The sequence below is a fragment of the Eulemur rufifrons genome, chromosome 16 (genome assembly GCF_041146395.1).
Source record: "Eulemur rufifrons isolate Redbay chromosome 16, OSU_ERuf_1, whole genome shotgun sequence".
Classification (NCBI taxonomy): domain Eukaryota; kingdom Metazoa; phylum Chordata; class Mammalia; order Primates; family Lemuridae; genus Eulemur; species Eulemur rufifrons.
The window spans coordinates 6147187-6166942 of NC_090998.1; the positions used below are offsets into that span (position 1 = coordinate 6147187).

General features: G+C 40.6%; 1 protein-coding gene across 1 annotated transcript in view; it reads right to left on the reverse strand.

Annotated features, from left to right (window-relative positions):
- ANO2 (anoctamin 2) overlaps window positions 1-19756 on the reverse strand; it is a 346649-nt gene that overhangs the window by 42972 nt on the left and 283921 nt on the right. The gene's annotated exons all lie outside the window — the stretch shown is intronic.

Genomic DNA, 19756 nt, shown 5'->3' on the forward strand with positions numbered 1-19756 from the left:
AGAATAGGCTCGCTGAACTGTATATTTTATTCTTGGTAAATTTCTTCTGGGTTTTGTTTGTTTGTGTTTGTGTTTGTTTTTGTTTTTTTGGTTTGTTTTTTTTTTTTTCCTTTTCTTTTCTTTTTCTTTTTTTTTCCGGCGGCTCACGAGCCGGACAGCCTCAGCGGGCACCTTTGCCCTCTGGGCCTCTGGCTGCCGCGCCTTTTTGAGCGCGGAGGTTGGATCCCCACCACCCTCGGAGCTGTGCGGGCGCGCAGACGCCATCTTGAAATCCACTGGGAAACCGCCGGGGACCCAGCCGGGCGGGCGTGAAGGGGCGGAGCTGCGCTAAGGCGTAAAAACAAAAACATCTAATGGCCGCTCCGGACCCAGCCAAGCGGAAGTGAAGGGGAGGAGCTGTGCTAAGGCGTAAAACAAACAAACAAACAAAAAAACATTGAGTCGCTGAATTATATACTTCAGATTTGTGTATCTTTCTGCCTTGCGGTGTGGTGAGGTGCTATGTAGTTTGTTTTTGTTCATTTTTGTTGGCGTTTTTGGTGTTTTCTGGTTTGGCTTTTTGTGTTTCTTTTCTTTTTTTTTTTTTTCTTTTTTCTTTTTTTTTTTCTTTTTCTTTCTTTTTCTTCTTTTTTTTTCTTTTCTCTTTCGTTATCTCCTCTTTCTTTTCTTTCCTTCCTTTTCCTTTTTCTTTTTTTTTTTTTTCCTTCTCTTTCTCCTCTCTTTTCGCCTTCTAACTGGGGACCCACGGTGAGCTTCGGAACGGTCCAGGTCCCTGGCTCTGGTACATACCGGATCCTGAGCAGTCACCCCCAGGGCCAGAGATCTGCAGGCACGCAATCGCCATTCTAGGGCCCACAGCCAAGTCACTGCGGAGCAATAGGGTACCAAGAGGCTCCCTGGACGGCCCTCTCCCCTGGTCCACGGACCTTATATAGGATCCCCGCCCAAGTGTAAACACTGAATACTTCTCCAGAAGCGAGAGTGTGGAACCTGATGCCTGGGGACATTGGGCCAAGACAGACTTTTGCCCATGGGAGCTACAGCAACTGGGGCGCTGAGCAAGCGAGGTCACCGTCCTCTCCCCATAGCTAGTATCTTGCCTGCAGATAGAGTCAGAAACCTCCCCTATAGAGGAAGAACCAAAGGGAAACAAACAAACAAAGAGAATTTCGGTCTACTATTAGTGTGGACCCTGCCTGCCTTCTGAAAGACCACAACACAGTGTTCTAATTCACCAAAGCAGTCTTGGATCACTCCAATCCTCTAGGATTGGACCCATCGGAAGCAGCCCCCAACGGAAACAGAAAAATCTCTAAACAATACACAACAGTCTCCCCCTCTTGCCAAAAGAAGCAACATACCTAGACTGTTTCACAGCCTAAGAATAGAGCACAAAGAGTCCTGTTAACCAGACTAAATCTATAAGTAAAGATCCAACGATAAATCTAGATGGGAAGGGCCCAGCGAAAAAACACGGAGAGCACAAAGAATCAAATGGAAACCTCATCCCCAAAGAGAAATACCAGCTCCCAACCATTTGACACAAACCAGACTCCAAACACCAACATGTCACAGGAAGAATTCCAATTATGGATTATAAGCAAGCTGAATAATATACAAGAATCAATGGATAAACAACACAAGGAAAACACAAAAAAAAATACAGGATTTGGAGGAAAAATTCACTAAAGAAATTGAAATATTGAAGAAAAACCAAACTAAACTCCTAGAAGTGAAGAATTCACTCAGAGAGCTACAAAACACTGTGGAAAGTCTCAAGAGCAGGGTAGATCAAACAGAGGAAAGAATCTCAGAAATTGAAGATAACTCCTTCCAACTAAATAAGTCAGTCACAGAGATAGATCGAAAAAGTAAGAGAAATGATCTGAGTCTTCAAGAAATGTGGGATTATGTGAAGAAACCTAACTTGAGAGTTATTGGCATTCCTGAGGGTGAAGAAGATAATAAGCAAGGGTTGGACAAGCTATTTGAAGACATAATCGAGGAAAATTTTCCAGGCCTTGCCAATAGTCTAGACATACAGATTCAAGAAGCTCAAAGGACCCCTGGGAGATTCATAGCAAATAGGAAAACACCACGCCACGTAGTCATCAGGCTGACCAAAATATCCACTAAAGAGTCACTTCTCCGAGCTGTAAGGAGAAAGAAACAAGTAACTTACAAAGGAAAACCCATCAGAATTATGCCAGATTTCTCAGCTGAAACCTTACAAGCAATAAGAGGTTGGGGCCCCATTTTCACGCTTCTGAAACAGAATAATGCCCAGCCTAGAATCTTGTACACAGCTAAGCTAAGTTTTCTATACGAAGGAGAAATCAAGACATTCTCAGATAAACAAAGGTTGAGGGAATTCACCAAGACAAGACCAGCCCTCCAAGAAGTACTAAAAAGAGAATTACACACGGATCAGCACAAGAAAGATCCACGAATGTAAAACTACTCAAGAGCTAAAGATCAAATTCCAGATACCACAATGGCCCAGGAGAGAAAACATCACAATGAAGTTCTACCCAACAAGCTGAACAAAAAACTGTCTCACTTATCAGTTTTCTCAATAAATGTGAATGCCTTGAACTCCCCGCTCAAGAGACATAGACTGGCCCAATGGATAAAAAAATACAATCCAAGTATCTGCTGTCTTCAAGAAACTCACCTAACCTGCAAAGATGCATTTAGACTGAAAATAAAAGGATGGAAATCGATATTTCAAGCAAATGGTAACCAAAAGAAAGCTGGTGTGGCAATCTTAATTTCCAATAACTTAGCTTTCAAACCAACAAAAATAATAAAAGACAAAGATGGCTACTACATACTGATTAAAGGCACAATTCATCAAGAAGCCATGACTATACTCAATATATATGCACCCAACCTAGGTGCACCTAGATTCATAAAGCAAACCCTACTAGATCTCAACCAAATGATAGATAACAATACTGTAATAGCTGGAGACTTTAACACCCCACTGACAGTACAGGACAGATCCTCTAAACAGAAAATAAACAAAGACATAATGGACCTCAATAGAATGCTAGAACAAATGGGCATGGCTGACATCTATAGGACATTCTACCCAAAGTCCACAGAATATACATTCTTCTCATCAGCTCACGGGACATTCTCTAAGATTGACCATGTCCTAGGACATAAATCATGTCTTCAAAAATTCAAAAAAATAGAAATTATACCATGCATCTTCTCAGATCACAGCGGAATAAAAGTAACAATGATCACAAACAGAAACCCTCACTCTTACTCAAAGTCATGGAAGCTAAATAACCTTCTCCTGAATAATTATTCTATAAAAGAAGAAATCAAGATGGAAATCAAAAATTTCTTTGAATTAAATGACAATGGAGATACAACTTATCAAAATCTATGGGATGCAGCTAAAGCAGTCCTGAGAGGAAAATTCATATCCATAAATGCCTATATCAAAAAGACAGAAAACATGCAAATAGACAACCTAACGAATAGACTCAAAGAGCTGGAGAAAGAAGAACAGAATGATCCCAAACCCAGCAGAAGGCGAGAAATTACTAAGATCAAATCAGAACTAAATGAAAAGGACAACAAAGAAACTATAAGGGAAATTAATAAAACAAAAAGTTGGTTCTTTGAAAAGATAAACAAAATAGACACACCCCTGGCTAGACTAACCAAGAACACAAAACTAAAATCTCTAATAACCTCCATTAGGAACATGAAAGGAGAAATCACAACCTACGCTACAGAGATACAAGATATCATCTATGAATTCTACAAAAATCTTTATGCACACAAACTGGAGAACGTGGAGGAAATGGACAAATTTTTAGAAACACATAGTCTTCCCAGGCTCAACCAGGAAGAAATAGAGTACCTGAACAGACCAATATCAAGAACTGAAATCGAAACAGCAATAAAAAACCTTCCCAAAAAGAAAAGCCCTGGTCCAGATGGGTTCACACCTGAATTTTACCATACATACAAAGAAGAACTGGTGCCCATCCTACATAAACTATTCTCCAATATTGAGAAGGATGGAGTTCTCCCCAACACGTTCTACCAAGCCAATATAACATTGATACCAAAACCTGGAAAGGACGCAACAAAAATAGAGAACTACAGACCAATTTCCCTCATGAATATAGATGCAAAAATTTTCAATAAAATACTAGCAAATCGAATCCAAGTACTTATCAAAAAAGTAATCCACCACGACCAAGTGGGCTTCATCCCCGAGATGCAGGGGTGGTTCAACATACGTAAATCTATAAATGTAATTCACCACATAAATAGAAGTAAAAACAAAAACCATATGATACTCTCATTAGATGCAGAAAAAGTATTTGACAAAATTCAACACCCTTTTATGATAAAAACGCTTAACAAAATAGGCATTGATGGAACCTACCTAAAAATGATACAAGCCATATATGACAAACCCACAGCCAACATCATACTGAATGGGGAAAAACTGAAAGCACTCTCACTTAGAACTGGAACCAGACAGGGCTGCCCATTGTCTCCATTACTTTTCAGCATAGTATTGGAAGTCCTTGCGAGAGCTATCAGGCAAGAGAGCAGAATCAAGGGAGTCCAAATAGGGAAGGAAGAGATCAAACTCTCACTTTTTGCTGATGATATGATGTTATATCTGGAAAACCCCCAGGATTCAACTAAGAGACTCCTGGAATTGATTAACGAATACAGCAAAGTCTCAGGCTACAAAATTAATATACACAAATCAGAGGCATTTATATATGCCAATAACAGTCAATCGGAAAACCAAATTAAAGACTCAATACCCTTCAAAATAGCAACAAAGAAAATAAAATATCTAGGTATATATCTAACTAAAGAGGTAAAGGACCTCTATAAGGAAAACTATGAAACACTGAGAAAAGAAATAGCAGAACTTGCAAATAGATGGAAAAATATACCACGCTCGTGGATCGGAAGAATCAACATTGTTAAAATGTCTATACTACCCAAAGTGATCTACAGATTCAATGCAATCCCTATTAAATTACCAACATCATTCTTTACAGACATAGAGAAAATAATTATACACTTTGTATGGAATCAAAGAAGACCCCGTATAGCAAAAGCAATTTTAAGCAACAAAAACAAAATGGGAGGTATTAATTTGCCAGACCTCAAACTATACTACTAGGCCGTGGTTCTTAAAACAGCCTGGTATTGGCACAAGTGCAGGGACACAGACCAGTGGAACACAACAGAAAATCCAAATATAGAACCATCCTCATATAGTCACCTAATTTTTGACAAAGCGGGAAAGAATATACTCTGGGGACAAGAATCCCTATTCAACAAATGGTGCTGGGAGAATTGGTTAGCCACTTGTAGAAGACTGAAACAGGACCCACAGCTTTCACCTCTCACAAAAATCAAATCACAGTGGATAACAGACTTAAACCTTAGGCGTGATACAATCAGAATTCTAGAAGAAAATGTAGGAAAGACTCTTACAGACATTGGCCTAGGCAAAGAATTCATGAAGAAGACCCCCAAGGCAATCACAGCAGCAACAAAAATAAATGAATGGGACCTGATTAAATTAAAAAGCTTCTGCACAGCCAAAGAAACAGTCCAGAGAATAAACAGACCACCTACAGAATGGGAAAAAATTTTTGCATACTACACATCAGATAAAGGACTGATAACAAGAATCTATTTAGAACTCAGGAAAATCAGCAAGAAAAAATCAAGCAACCCTATCAAAAAGTGGGCAAAGGACATGAATAGAAATTTTTCAAAAGAAGATATAAAAATGGCTAACAAACATATGAAAAAGTGTTCAACATCTCTAATCATCAGGGAAATGCAAATCAAAACCACAATGAGATATCACTTAACCCCAGTGAGAATGGCCTTTATCAAAAAAACCCAAAACAACACATGTTGGCGTGGGTGTGGAGAGACAGGAACACTAATACACTGCTGGTGGGACTGCAAACTAGTGCAACCCCTGTGGAAAGCATTATGGAGGTATCTTAAACAGATTCAAGTAGACCTGCCATTTGACCCAGCAATCCCATTACTGGGCATATACCCAAAGGAAAAAATGTCATTCTGTAACAAAGGCACATGTACCCAAATGTTTATAGCAGCACAATTCACAATAGCAAAGATGTGGAAACAACCCAAATGCCCATCAATACATGATTGGATTAGTAAACTGTGGTATATGTGTACCATGGAATATTACTCAGCTATAAGGAATGATGAAGATACGACATCTCTATGGTTCTCCTGGAGAGAGTTGGAACCCATTATATTAAGTGAAGTATCCCAAGAATGGAAAAACAAGCATCACATGTACTCACCAGAAAATTGGTTTCCCTGATCATCACCTAAATACAAATCTGGGAACGACACCAATTGGACATCAGACTGAGGTGGGGGGTGAGGGAGGGGATGGGGGTATGCCTACACAATGAGTGCATTGCGCACCGTTTGGGGAGTGGTAACACTTGAAGGTGCTGACTCGGGAAAGGGGGGGTGGGGAAAAAAGTATGAAACTATTGTTTTTAACTTGCACTGTTCACTTAATAATTTATCATGAATATTTCCCATATTATTTCATATCATTGTACAAGAAATAATGTATACATTATGAGGACATACTGTATCTAACAAGATATACTGTTAGACTCTTTGATTCTGTAAAATTAAATTGAAAAAAAAAAAAAAGAAGATAGACTAATGGCCAACAAATATATGAAAAAAAATGCTCAACATCTCTAATCATTAGGGAAATGCAAATCAAAACCACAATGAGATATCACTTATCTCCAGTGAGAATGGCCTTTATCAAAAAGTCCCAAAACAGTAAAGGCTGGTGTGGATACAGAGAGATAGGAGCACTCATACACTGCTGGTGGGACTGCAAACTAGTACAACCTCTGTGAAAATTAATACGGAAATACCTCAAAGAGCTACAAGCAGAACTACTATTTGACCCAGCAATCCCATTACTGGGCATCTACCCAAAGAAAAACAAGACATTCTATAAAAAAGACATCTGCACTAGATTGTTTATAGCAGCACAATTCACAGTTGCAAAGATGTGGAAACAACTCAAGTGCCCATCAATATATGAGTGAATTAAGAAAATGTGGTATATGTATACCATGGAGTTCTACTCAGCCACAAAGAAACAATGGTGATCTAGCATCTCTTGTATTATCCTGGATATAGCTGGATCCCATTCTACTAAGTGAAGTATCACAATAAGGGAAAAACAAGCACCATATGTGCTCACCATCAAATTGGTATTAACTGACTTAACTGAAAACACTTAAGTGCACATACAGTAGTAACATTTATCAGGTGTCGGGCAGGTGGGAGGGGGGAGGAAGGGATGGGTATATTCACACCTAATGGGTGCAGTGCACACTGTCTGGGGGATGGACACACTTGAAGCTTTACTTGGTAGGGCAAAGGCAATATATGTAACCTAAACATTTGTACCCCCGTAATATGCTGAAATAAAAAAATTAAAAAATATAATAAAAGAATCAGGTTTCTTCAAACCCAAAAAGGCTTTAATTCTTCTTGCTGTTTGATAAGCAACAACAGAGTTGAATCTTCCTGCCAAAGGCTGAGACGGAGCTAGCCTTATTGTCCAACAGGTGATCCATTCACCCTCTTCATGGAGAACAAACGGATGGATGTGCGGAAAGTAAAAGAAAGATTCTCTTCTCCCAGGTCAAACATTCTTTGGGTTTCAGTAACATCAATAGCATCATCTTTCCATTAAAGCTAAGCTAAACATTGCCCATCACTACTATGGACTGAATTGTGACTGTATTTGGAGATAGGACTTTTAGGAAGTAATTAAGATTAAATGAGATCAAAAGGGTGGAGTCCTATTCCTATAGGATTGGTGGCCAACTGAAAGAGGGAGAAGGAGAAGGAGAGGGAGACAGAGAGGAGAAAGATGAGGAGAGAGAGAAAGAGAGAGAGAGATGTAACCACCAAATGAGGACACAGAGAGAAGGCAGCTACCTGTAAGTCAGGAAGAGAGCCTTCACCAGAAACTCAACTCTGTTAGACTTTGATCTAGAACTTTCTAGCCCCAGAACTATGAAAAAATAAACTTCTATTGATTAAGTCACCCAATCTTTGGTATTTTGTTATGACAGCTTGAGTAGACTAAGACAACCACATTCAGGATATTTTTTTGTCTAGATTAAGATGATAATGGCCCAACTTCTCAGGGTTGGTATTAAGATTAAGTGAATCCATGTTTATAAGGTCCTTAGCACAATATCTACACATAGTGAGCATTGAATAGATGATTGCTATTATTATTTTTAACTTTAAATGATAAAATATGCCTGAAGTGTAGTCTTTTCAAACTTCTCATTGATGCACAATGCACAGAGAATGAAAATAGGTGAAGGAGCAAGGTGCCAATTCTGCTAACCTATCTAAGAGAAACTTTCTAGGAGATAGTTGGGAGAAGTAAATGCAGAACAGTCAGAATCACAGACTTAAAGATAAGATTTTAAAAGGGATTTTGAAGTCCATGTTCCAGCCAGATGCAGGAATCACTTCCCCTCTCTGCAACATTCTTCATCCAAGACCATCCAACACCTGTGTAGATATTTCCAGAGGATCACTCCTGATATAATCAGGCATCTCATTCTATTGTTTGAAAGTGTTTCTAATAGTTAGAAGAAATTTAATCGTTCAAAATAACATTCTGATCAGTGTCTGGTCTAATACAATTTGCCATCAAAAGGATGTAGAATAGTGTAGTAGATAAAAATCTAATCTTTGGTGTCATGAAATACTTATGTAAAACCAAGTTTCACAATTCTTTTCTAGGGCAAGTTATTAAAACTCTATAAGCTTTAGTTATCTTTAAAATGAAGAAAGAAATATTAACTTGATCATAAGGTCCCTTAAAATAGATAATCTATGTAACATGTTTAATTTAAGGCTTGGTGCATGCCAAGAGCTCAAAAAATGTATCACCATTGCCCCTATTATCATCATCATTGTCCTTATGACAGAAGGATTTAAAGAATGAGTTGAGATTCATTAGAAGCAGTAAAAAGTTTTTTTCATAATGAAATAGCAAGCAATAAGCCTATGTTATAGGCATAGATGGGTCACACCTCAAAATTATTAAAAGCCATATATGATAAAGCCACAGCCAACATCATACTGAATGTGGAAAAATTGAAAGCATTCCTGCTTAGACCTGGGACCAGACAAGGTTTCCCACTATCTCCACTTCTATTCAACATAGTGTTAGAAATCCTTGCCAGAGCAATCAAACAAGAGCAGGGAATAAAGGGTAGCCAAATGGGGGCAGAAGAGGTCAAACTTTCACTCTTTGTTGACAATACGATATTATATCTAGAAAATCCCAAAGATTTTGCCAAGAGACTAAGGAGGTGAGAGAACTATAGAGGGAGAATTAGGAACACTGAGAAAAGAAATTATGAAGGATGTAAACAGATGGAAAATCCTACCATGCTCATGGATTGGCAGAATCAATATTGTTAAAATTTCTATACTACCTAAAGTGATCTACAGAATCAACGCTATTGCTATCAAAATACCAACATCATTTTTCACAGATCTAGAAAAAATAATTCTATGCTTCATATGGAACCAGAGAAGACCCCATATAGCAAAAGCAACCTTAAGCAAAAAGAACAAATTGGGAGGCATCAATCTACCAGACTTCAAGCTATACTACAAGATTATAATAACCAAAACAGCATGGTGCTGGCACAAGAACAGAGACATAGACCATTGGAACAGGACTGAGAACCCAGATGTAAAACCATCCTCATATTGTAATCTGATCTTTGACAAGGCAGAAAAAAATATACACTGGAGAAAAGAATCTCTATTCAACAAATGGTGCTGGGAAAATCAGATAGCCACATGCAGAAGAATGAAACTGGATCTGCACCTATCACCTCTCACAAAAATCAACTCTTGATGGATAACAGATTTAACCTAAGACACGAAACCATAAGAATTCTAGAAAAAAATGTTGGGAAAATTCTTATAGACATTGGCATAGGCAAAGAATTTATGAATAAGACCCCCAAAACAATTACAGTAGCAACAAAAAATAAATAAACGGGACCTGATCAAATTAAAAAGCCACACAGTCAAGGAAAAGTATCATTAGAGTCAATAGACAGCCTACAGAATGGGAGAAAATATTCACATGCTACTTATGTGATGAAGGGCTGATAACTAGAATATACATAGAACTTAGGAAAATCAACAAGAAAAATCAAATAATGCCATTAAAAAGTGGGCAAAGGATATGAACAGAAACTTTTCAAAAGAAGACAGAATAATGGCCAAGAAACATGAAAAAGTGTTCAACATCTCTAATCATCAGGGAAATGCAAATCAAAACCACAATGTGATATCACTTAACTCCAGTGAGAATGGCCTTCATTTAAAAGTCTCAAAATAACAAATGCTGGCATGGATGCAGAGACACAGGAACACTCATACACTGTTGGTGGGACTGCAAACTAGTACAACCTCTACAGAAAGTAATATGGAGATATCTCAAAGAACTAAAAATAGAACTACCATTTGATCCAGCAATCCCACTACTGGGCATCTACCCTAAAGGAAAAAAATCATTTTATAATAAAGACATCTGCACTTGAATGTGTTTATAGCAGCACAATTCATAATTGCAAGAATGCGGAAGCAACCCAAGTGCCCATCAATACATGAGTGGATTAATACAATGTGGTATATGTATACCATGGAGTACTACTCAGCCACAAAAACAATGGTGAACTAGCACCTCTTATATTATCCTGGATGGAACTAGAGCCCATTCTTCAAAGTGAAGTATCATAAGAATGGAAAAACAAGCACCGCATGTACTCACCATCAAATCAGTACTATATGATCAGCAGTTAGTTGCAAACATGCAAGTAATATTCACTGGGTACTGGGAAAGTAGGAGGGAGCTGTAGGGGATGGGTAAATTCACAACTAATGGGTGCAGAGTGCACTGTCTGGGGGATAGACATGCTTATAGCTCTGGCTTGGGTGGTTGAAAGGCAATATATGTAACCAAATGTTTGTACCCCCATAATAGTCTGAAAATTTTTTAAAAAAGCAAAAAAAAAAAAAAAAGAAGTCATTAAGGACATACAAAACTAATGATTATATAACAAATGATTTTGTCCAACAGTTACACCAAAGGTATGTTTACAATCCCCTGTTCTATCCTGGTGGGTCAATTAGCTTTGCTGGGGTCTGAACAGCTATGACTTTTCCATTTTAATGGATAGTTCAATATGTGATTTCTGCAGAACTAATGGATAGTTCAATATCTGCAGCAAAGGGATCTTTCAAATACCCAGTGTTATTGCCCACTTGTAACAAATAAAACTTGTGCCAAAGTAAAAAAAAAAAAAAAAAAAAAAAAAAAACTATGCTAATAAGAAATAGAGAAAAATTAGATGGAGCCTAAAGATTCTGAAGCCAAATAGTGTGTATTGGTTGAGGCCCTGCCTGTGAGTCAGCACAGAAGGAAAGGATGAAGGAAAAAACAAAAGACAAAAGACAGAAAAGGACAGAAGGAAGGAAATAAGGGAGGGTAGAGAGGTCTAGGCCCAGAAATCAAATTGATACTTTTCCTCCAGCTACAGAAATCAGAAAACTTGGGCAAATCTTAAAGTAAAGAACAATTAGTTGCTTCAATTATACATGAAAAATTGAACACAAGCATACATCACTATCTACTCCCAAAATGTCACTAAAATAACAGCGACTGAGTAACAAAATGTATAAACCCACAGGATAATAAAAATAGTCATAAATACAGTAGTGTGTGAGGCAGGATAATGAATATCTTGGAAGACGGACAGTGTATGAAGGAGTTAGCAAAGCTGTGATAGGTGAGTGTCCACAGTGGAAGGTGGCAGAGAAAAGCAAGCCAACTCATGCTGCAAAATCTCAGACAGGCTCAGGAGTTGGAGGCACCAGACATCCTAACAGGGGGTAGTGATTGGTCAAAGTTGTACTTAAGGAACAACAGACCCTATTGTCTCTGCATCTACACTGCCCAAGTGACTAGCACTTCCCAATACCAACAGGAGCAGGAAGTTTATCCTGAAGAAAAAAATGAACCAAAGAAACTCTAGGTCTGACATAAATTCAATAAAATATGAGATAAAAATCAACAAATTCTCCCGGGGGAAAAAAAATAGAACAAAGACAAAGAAATGGACAATGGGAAAGAAAAGATGAAAAAAAAATTGATCCAGGAACTCCAAAATTTAGTCAGAAAGGGAAGACAGAGAAAATGGGGAGGAAGAAAATACAAAAGAAATATAAGAAAATATCCCAGAGGTGAAGGTCATGTATTTTCTGATTGGAAGGACCCACTCAGCATAGTGATGAAAAAAAGACCTCTAGCAAAGCACATCACCATGAGATTTCAGAACTCTAGGGATAATGAAAAGTATTCTAAAATCTTCCGGGTCCAGAGGGACAAACATAGATCCTCTTCCACTCATTGAAAATCAAAAATATATTACAATTTTTAACATTAGCCCCTGCTACTAGAAGACTCTGGGGAAATGTATTTAACATCCAGAAGGCAAATAATTTTCAGCATGGGATTCTATACCCAGCCAAAGTATACATGAAGTGCAAAGGCAGAATAAAGACATATTTTAAACACACAATTTTTCAAAAAAAGTTAACATTCTATGCATCCCTTCTTACAAAGTTCCTCGAGGATGAAAATTTCACCAACCAAGGATATAAAGCAAGGAAGAAAACAAACAGAATACAGAAAACAGAGACTCCATCAGAAGAAGGTGCTGGGGCTAACTCAGATTGACAGCTCTATGGAAATTTTAGTGAACAAACGGTTCTGATTTGAGCAGGAAAATGGAAGGTTCCCAGGAGATGGTCTCTAAGAAAAAAATAAATATGACTAATAAGACACCTGATGTGTTTGATGAGTTATTCTAGTTGGAAAAGGGGACATTTAAATGAGTGTTACCAATAATGTGATGAGTATTACGAAGGCAGAAGTTTAAGTGATTATGAGAACATAAAATACAGAATCATAACCTGGCTAAGACATGGAAGTTCTCCCTGAGGAAGAGGTGTGTAAACCAGGACTAAATAACGAAAGATGACAGAAGAAGAGTGAGAAAGACGGAGAGTGGTATGAGGAGTGAAAGGGTTATTCTAGAAAGAGGGAATTATTTATGCAACAGCCAAAGGCAAATGTGAGAATCGCTCATAGAAAGCGGAGTCCAAAATGGCTGGTGCCTAGAGTACAAGACAGAAAGTGACGAAGGATAAGACCTGGAAGGTCATGTAAGCTCATGGCACTGAAGGCCTCACACACCATATTATGCAGTGGTTCAGGTGAGATCACGGTAGCAGAGTCTAGGGTTATAGGATACATGAAGAGAAGTAGATATATTGGAGACATGCTTAGGAGGTAGAATTAAGAAGATGGTGTTGGCTTGTCCATGGAAGGAGAAGGAGAATGAGGAATCAAGGATGATTCCAAAGGTCTTTGGTACTGGTGCACTTTGCTAAGACAGAGAACACAGCAAAAGAGGAGTTTCAATGATGGTAAGGAGGAGGAAGAGGAGAAGGAGGAGGAGGAGGAGGAGAAGGGGGAGGAGGAGGAGAAGGGGGAGGAGGAGGAGAAGGAGGAGGAGCAGGAGAAGGAGGAGAGGTTGTTCTGGGCATGTTGACACGGAGGAACCATGAGACAACCAAGCAGAGGCGTGTAGCAGGCAGTTGTGTGTACGTGCCCAGAGCTCCGCAAACAGGCCTGGGCTGAGGAGGGCAGCTGAAGCCCCAGCCATGAACATCAACTGTGGATAGAGCAGAGCGGCAGGAGAATCCGCAGTAAAGAGATGGGGTAGAGCGAGAAGGGCCTTCAAAGGACAAGGAAGCGGCAACTGCGAGACTGTGTGGCAAAGAAGGCAAGGGCAGAAGCGGGACCTGGACTTTGTGGTCAAGGACTGGTCAAGTGAGAGTGGGTCCACAAAGGTAAGGGGGAAAAAAACCCACAAATAGTTCTTATGAACTCATCATTCCCAGAACTTTCCCCCTGGATATCTCAGTGACCATTAAAAAGATTAATAAAGAAAGTTCCTCCAGAGCGGAATTTAACAGGAACCCTGCAAGTTGTATAACATACAGATGGGCCTTTGGAAAATCTCAGACTATGATTCCGACCGTGTGATGCACTCGCTCATTAAAATAACTCCTTTGATGTTACCCTCTTGTTTTTTTCATTTGCTATTTTTCCGTCCCTTTTTAATGTCAAGTCTTAGAAACTCTCCGGAAGGCTCAGAGCTTTTCCTCGGCCTGTGCCTCATGGTCTCACCCCAGGACCGTGGTGATTGTCTGTCACACCTGGGGCCTCCCTGCAGCAGGAACCTGGGCCCCAGGCAGTTCCCTACAGACCTTTAGCCTCATTAAAGAAGGCAGACCTAGCCCTAAACAGGCCAAAGATGAGGAACACATCAACCTCTGAGCCGTGTATTTCTTTTCCTGACACCTGACAAGGTTCGAATTTGTTCCTTAAATTTTCGCTTCGTGGCCAGATCCCACTGTATTTGAGGAGAATGCAGACAGCCTGTGATGGCTTTGCAGAGAGACTGTTTTACATCTTGAAATGTAATATTTATCACATTTACCAAAAGAAAGCAGAAAGTTTATGAAATCTTACTAGTTGTGTCCAGGGGTATATTTAACAGCTATTTTGGGATGTGATCTGGTGCTTTTAGTAAGGATAGGAATGGAGAGGGATTTTGGCACGGATGTCTCTGTCTGTCTGCTGTCTGCTCTGTCCATCCCCAAGCATGCCCCGGAGACAATCTGGCACATGAGAAAGGTGGTAATCACCCTTTCAAAGAAAAAAAAATCCATCTCTCTGAACAAGAGGAGGCCCATTTCCAACTGTTCTTCACTGTACACTGGAGCTAAATTTGACATAGAATCAAAGTGAGGATTTGGGTCGTGGTGTGGCAAGTTCAGGAGCACTACGCAGTTGGGTCCAAAGTGTACTTTGCACAAACACATGCAGGAAAGGCTGGGCATGAGGGGAGATGAGGGAAATTCCCATCAATGGACGCAGATAATAAATAGCAGGAGATCAGATTCTGCCATACTGTATGTCATGTCTGAAGTTGTCTCAGAAGAACATGCCTATGAGCATTACTCTGCAGCCTGCAATGTTTAAAACCATCCGGCTCCTCTCTGGAAAGCATCCGTCACAACTGTGTCAGTCCCCAAGAGCGTGGGGTGTGTGGGTGGGGAGCATCCGAGGCCAGATCACGCAACCAAGTTTTATCTATCGTCATGGCGTTAGTCACAGAGCTGCCTCTCAAGTGCGAACACCCCCAGTTTTGCTGCCTCCCTGTGCAGCATTTTGTTTTCCATCTCCAGGGTCTCTGGGGAGCAAAGGCGGGAGGCGCTGCTGCCTGTGGAAGGTGCGTGCACAGAGCGGGGCTTTCACAGTGGCCTCACTGGGGCGCCTGCAGAGGCAGAGGTAGCAGTGCCTGGGACGCCCTCGCAGGGCCTCCACACTCGGCCTTGCAGCTCATTAGCGCACCTGGGGAAAGAGTTATTTCCTTTTCTGCTCTCATTTAGTCCCCTGGTTACAGTCAAGGAGAAAACCCCAGGCCCCACTGGTGTGCCTTTGACAACCCCAGGCCTGCAGGTCTTCCTTTTTAACAGAGAGAATGCAGATCTTAGGCTAAGAGCCTGGGGTAGGATACAACGCCACTGATTGTTTAATAACCTTTCGTTTTTATTGTATTTCTTTTCACTATCATTTGCTAAGTATTGTAACTGGTGGTGTTAATTTTCCAATTTCAGAAGTATTAAGGATTTAAGTAAAAAAGTGAACTAGTTCAGAGAAAACTAATACGCAAAGAGCTGTTTGGGCAGATATGAGGGGGAAATTTCAAAGTTGGTTCATGCATGACTGGAAAATCGGGAAACAATTTCTTTTTTCTTTTTTTTTTTTTTTTGAGACAGAGTCTCACTCTGTTGCCCCGGCTAGAGTGAGTGCCATGGCGTCAGCCTAGCTCACAGCAACCTCAAACTCCTGGGCTTAAGCGATCCTCCTGTCTCAGCCTCCCGAGTAGCTGGAACTACAGGCATGTGCCACCATGCCCAGCTAATTTTTTTCTATATATATTTTAGTTAGCCAGATAATTTCTTTCTATTTTTAGTAGAGATGGGGTCTCGCTCTTGCTCAGGCTGGTCTCAAACTCCTGACCTCGAGCGATCCACCCACCTCGGCCTCCCAGAGTGCTAGGATTACAGGCGTGAGCCACCATGCCCGGCCGGGAAACAATTTCTTACTCAAGAAGCCCGCTGGACTATAAGACTCTCAAGGCCGTCAAAATTGTGTTGTGTTATTTTCTTCAATACACAGACACACGCAGGCAGACATGTTCGTGCGCACATACCCAGAATCTCATGAGAGTGCTGTACCCTTAGGGAGACAGCAATCATATCTGACTACCTGGCCTGCGAATAAAGGTCAATTAGACAGTCTTAAACATTCACAGTTTTTCTTTGGAAGAATCTTGGAAAATTGCTTTCAGAAGTAGAGCATGAACTGAAGATGATGCATTGTTAGCATATATTGTTAGCGTATATTTTACCCCAAATATTCTTATCCAGCACAACCACCTACTTAACTGTCCAGACTTGCTTCTGTTTTGAAAAATCGAATATAACCTTTAAGATTAATACTTATCTCCTTGGGGAAAGAATTTTGTATAGGCTCTGAGGTATATAAGAGCTGTGCTGTGAACCAAAAGCCATTGAGCCAGGACCAGAAGAGAAAAACACAGTTCCTGGGCTGGACTGTCAGTGTCACCCCCTGGGACGGCAATCTCACAGAGCCTTGTCCCTCAACATAGAAGCCAGTGCCACATGGAAAAATCCTGGCTGCCCGGAACCCCCAGGAATGGTTCTTCTTTCTTAGATGTCCATATTTTCTATTTTCTAGGTAGCTCAGCATTTATCCAAGCTGGGCTTTTTTTTTTTTTTTTAACATAAAAACCGTTTTTTCCACGTTAGATGGAAATCTTTCCAGGTCACACAGTGAGTATATCATAAAGCTTAGATCTGAACCCAGATCTGTTGGGCCATCAACTCTCTGCCCTACAGGGATATGTTAAAGACCACTGGGTCTAATTTTTGTAATTTACATGACTCCTTCCTCACTGTAAGACTCAACTGTCATTTCTCTTTTGACTGTGAAAGACTTTTTTTCTTATTTCATGTTTCTCATCTGTGTCATGCATAAAGCTATGGCCAAGGGCTTGAACTCTGATTGAAGGGGTCTAATTTATTGAAAGTGGCCTCTGAGTAGGAAATGGAAGATGCAATAATCATAATCATAGTGATTTCATGCGGCCAAACTCAAAATAGAATTTTGGAGATAGAAGATGGTAGGATTTGGTAGAAGTTTTGCTCTACATGCCTGAATTCAACTACATAATTATGTTGTCTGTGTCCCTTAGCAGAATAGAAACTGGAACGAGGAAGCATCTTTTGAAACAGAAGTGACTTATATTTGGAATTGGCAGTGACCAGCTTCATTCACTAGAGGAGAGGGTCATGGGGTGTCAGAGCTGAAAGGCACCTTAGAGATGATTTTAATGCCATCAGGTCGTCAAGCGATGAGGACGATGAGACTTAGAGAAGTGGCTTGCCCACAGGTCTGTGAGTTACTTTGCAATCGCCATTGATTAAAGTGTGGTACAGTTTTAAACACACACAGTATTAAATGCACATCAATCATAAACAAGAAAATTTAGCCTTCAAAGCAAACAACCATGTGTTATTTTCATCTGTTATGGAGTGGATGAAGTTGATGGGTGGGAAATGTGCCAAGATGCTGCCCAAACATATGCCCGGGTTCTTGCTTCTCTTACACTCTATAAAAGGCTTCTGGGTCCAGATAGAATGGGCAAAGTGGTAGAGCAGATGTCCAGGGATAAAAATATGGGCATCTCGTGCCCACAAGTTGTAAACAATTTTATTCTCAGCAGAATAGTAATGTACTGGAAGGGCAGGTGTCTTCTCCAGATGTTTGAAGGGGATGAAGACTTTCCTTTGTAGCAGTTGTGGCCGGGCTGGCCGTATGGCTTCAAAGGGGCCAGATGTGGCTTTGGCACCATCTGTACATTCTCCGGATGTTTGTCCATAATAAATGTTGTCTCTCTGCGATGGTAAGCTCCTGGAGAACAAGAACCATCAGCTTCCCCAGGTCTGCCTGACCATCAGTGAGTGACTTGCAGAGTGGAAGCAGCAAACCGGGCATAGCTTCCGAGAGTTGACATTCTCGGGGTCGCTCATTTTCTGACAGATGACCGGAGCTGGTTTAGGCAGGAAGGTGGGATGAGGCACCCAGACACCCATGCTCCCGCCGTCCTCCTCCAAGAAAAGCACCCGCCCAAGGGCCCCCTGAGGTTGTGCCAGCACGTGTGCAGAACCCCTCTGTGTTCCGCCTACGGGGTGGTGTGTGGCAAGGCCCCTCTGAGCACGGGCAGCACAACGCTACGGCAGAGTGTTGAGAATCTCATTCCTTGAAGTAGGGCCCTCCGTAAACAGGGTTTTCCTTCCAAGCAAATTAAATTTTCCCCATCATAACTTTAGCTCTGTAAATGTATTTCTGAGGAAAACCAAAGAATAGCTTTCTCTGGGGACCTTTTAGACGTTCCAGCGCCCCTGGAAGTGGTGGCTCTGGTATAATTTTAGACAGAAATGGGGGTTGGACCATATAGTCCTCTACTGGTTCCATTCAGCCCAAGGAACCTGGGACTCCACAATCCCTAAACAGAGTTAGAGGGATTCTGGGCTCTTGCCCTTGCCATGTCCCTGGCATGCCCCAAGACCCTGGTCAGGGAACTGCCATCTCATTGAGACTTAGCGTCACCATCTATGGCACCACCTGGGTCTTGAGGTGTTTGTGATAAGACCAGAGTCAGTCTGTTTTGTGTAGGAAAAATACATATGTATGTATGTATGTATGTACACCTAAGGGAAATTATTTCTTTAAAGAAAACAATGGCAGACCATCTTATAACATATGCTGATGACAGTCTTCTTTCAAGACACAGACACACCCTAAAAGAAACCCCTCTGCTTCTGAAGCCTTCTTTGACTGCCTCCAAAACCCTGACCTTTACTTATTCTGAATTCTAATAGTTTTTACCACATTAGAGAGCACCCAGTTACATGCAGTCTATTTTGTCTACCAAACTAAAAGTCCAAGCTCAGAGCAGACAAGGCCATTTCATATATACTGTTCTTCGAATACCTTAGCCATATGAACCACAAGATAAAGGCCGTGGTATTCCCTGCAAGCCCTCCTGCGGTGTAGACAGTGTTATTCCTGGTTATGTAGCTTGGAGCCTGGCTCTTTAGCCCTTAAAGAATACTATTCTGTCGGCCACTTTATTCTTAAATAAATTCCTTTACTGCTTAAACTAGCCAGAGTGAATTCCAATGGCTGCAACTAAGAACGCTGGGCAAACACGAAGAAATACAGTTGGAAAGAAAGAGGTTAAATGAATGTCTTATTGGAGGACTTCTCAGAACCATTAATGTAATGTGCCTAGTAAATATCCCAGAAAGTGTGTCACAGCATCTTCGACTAACCTTACGAGGACTGTCTGATGATTACACCCCAGGATGGCCAATCTTTAAA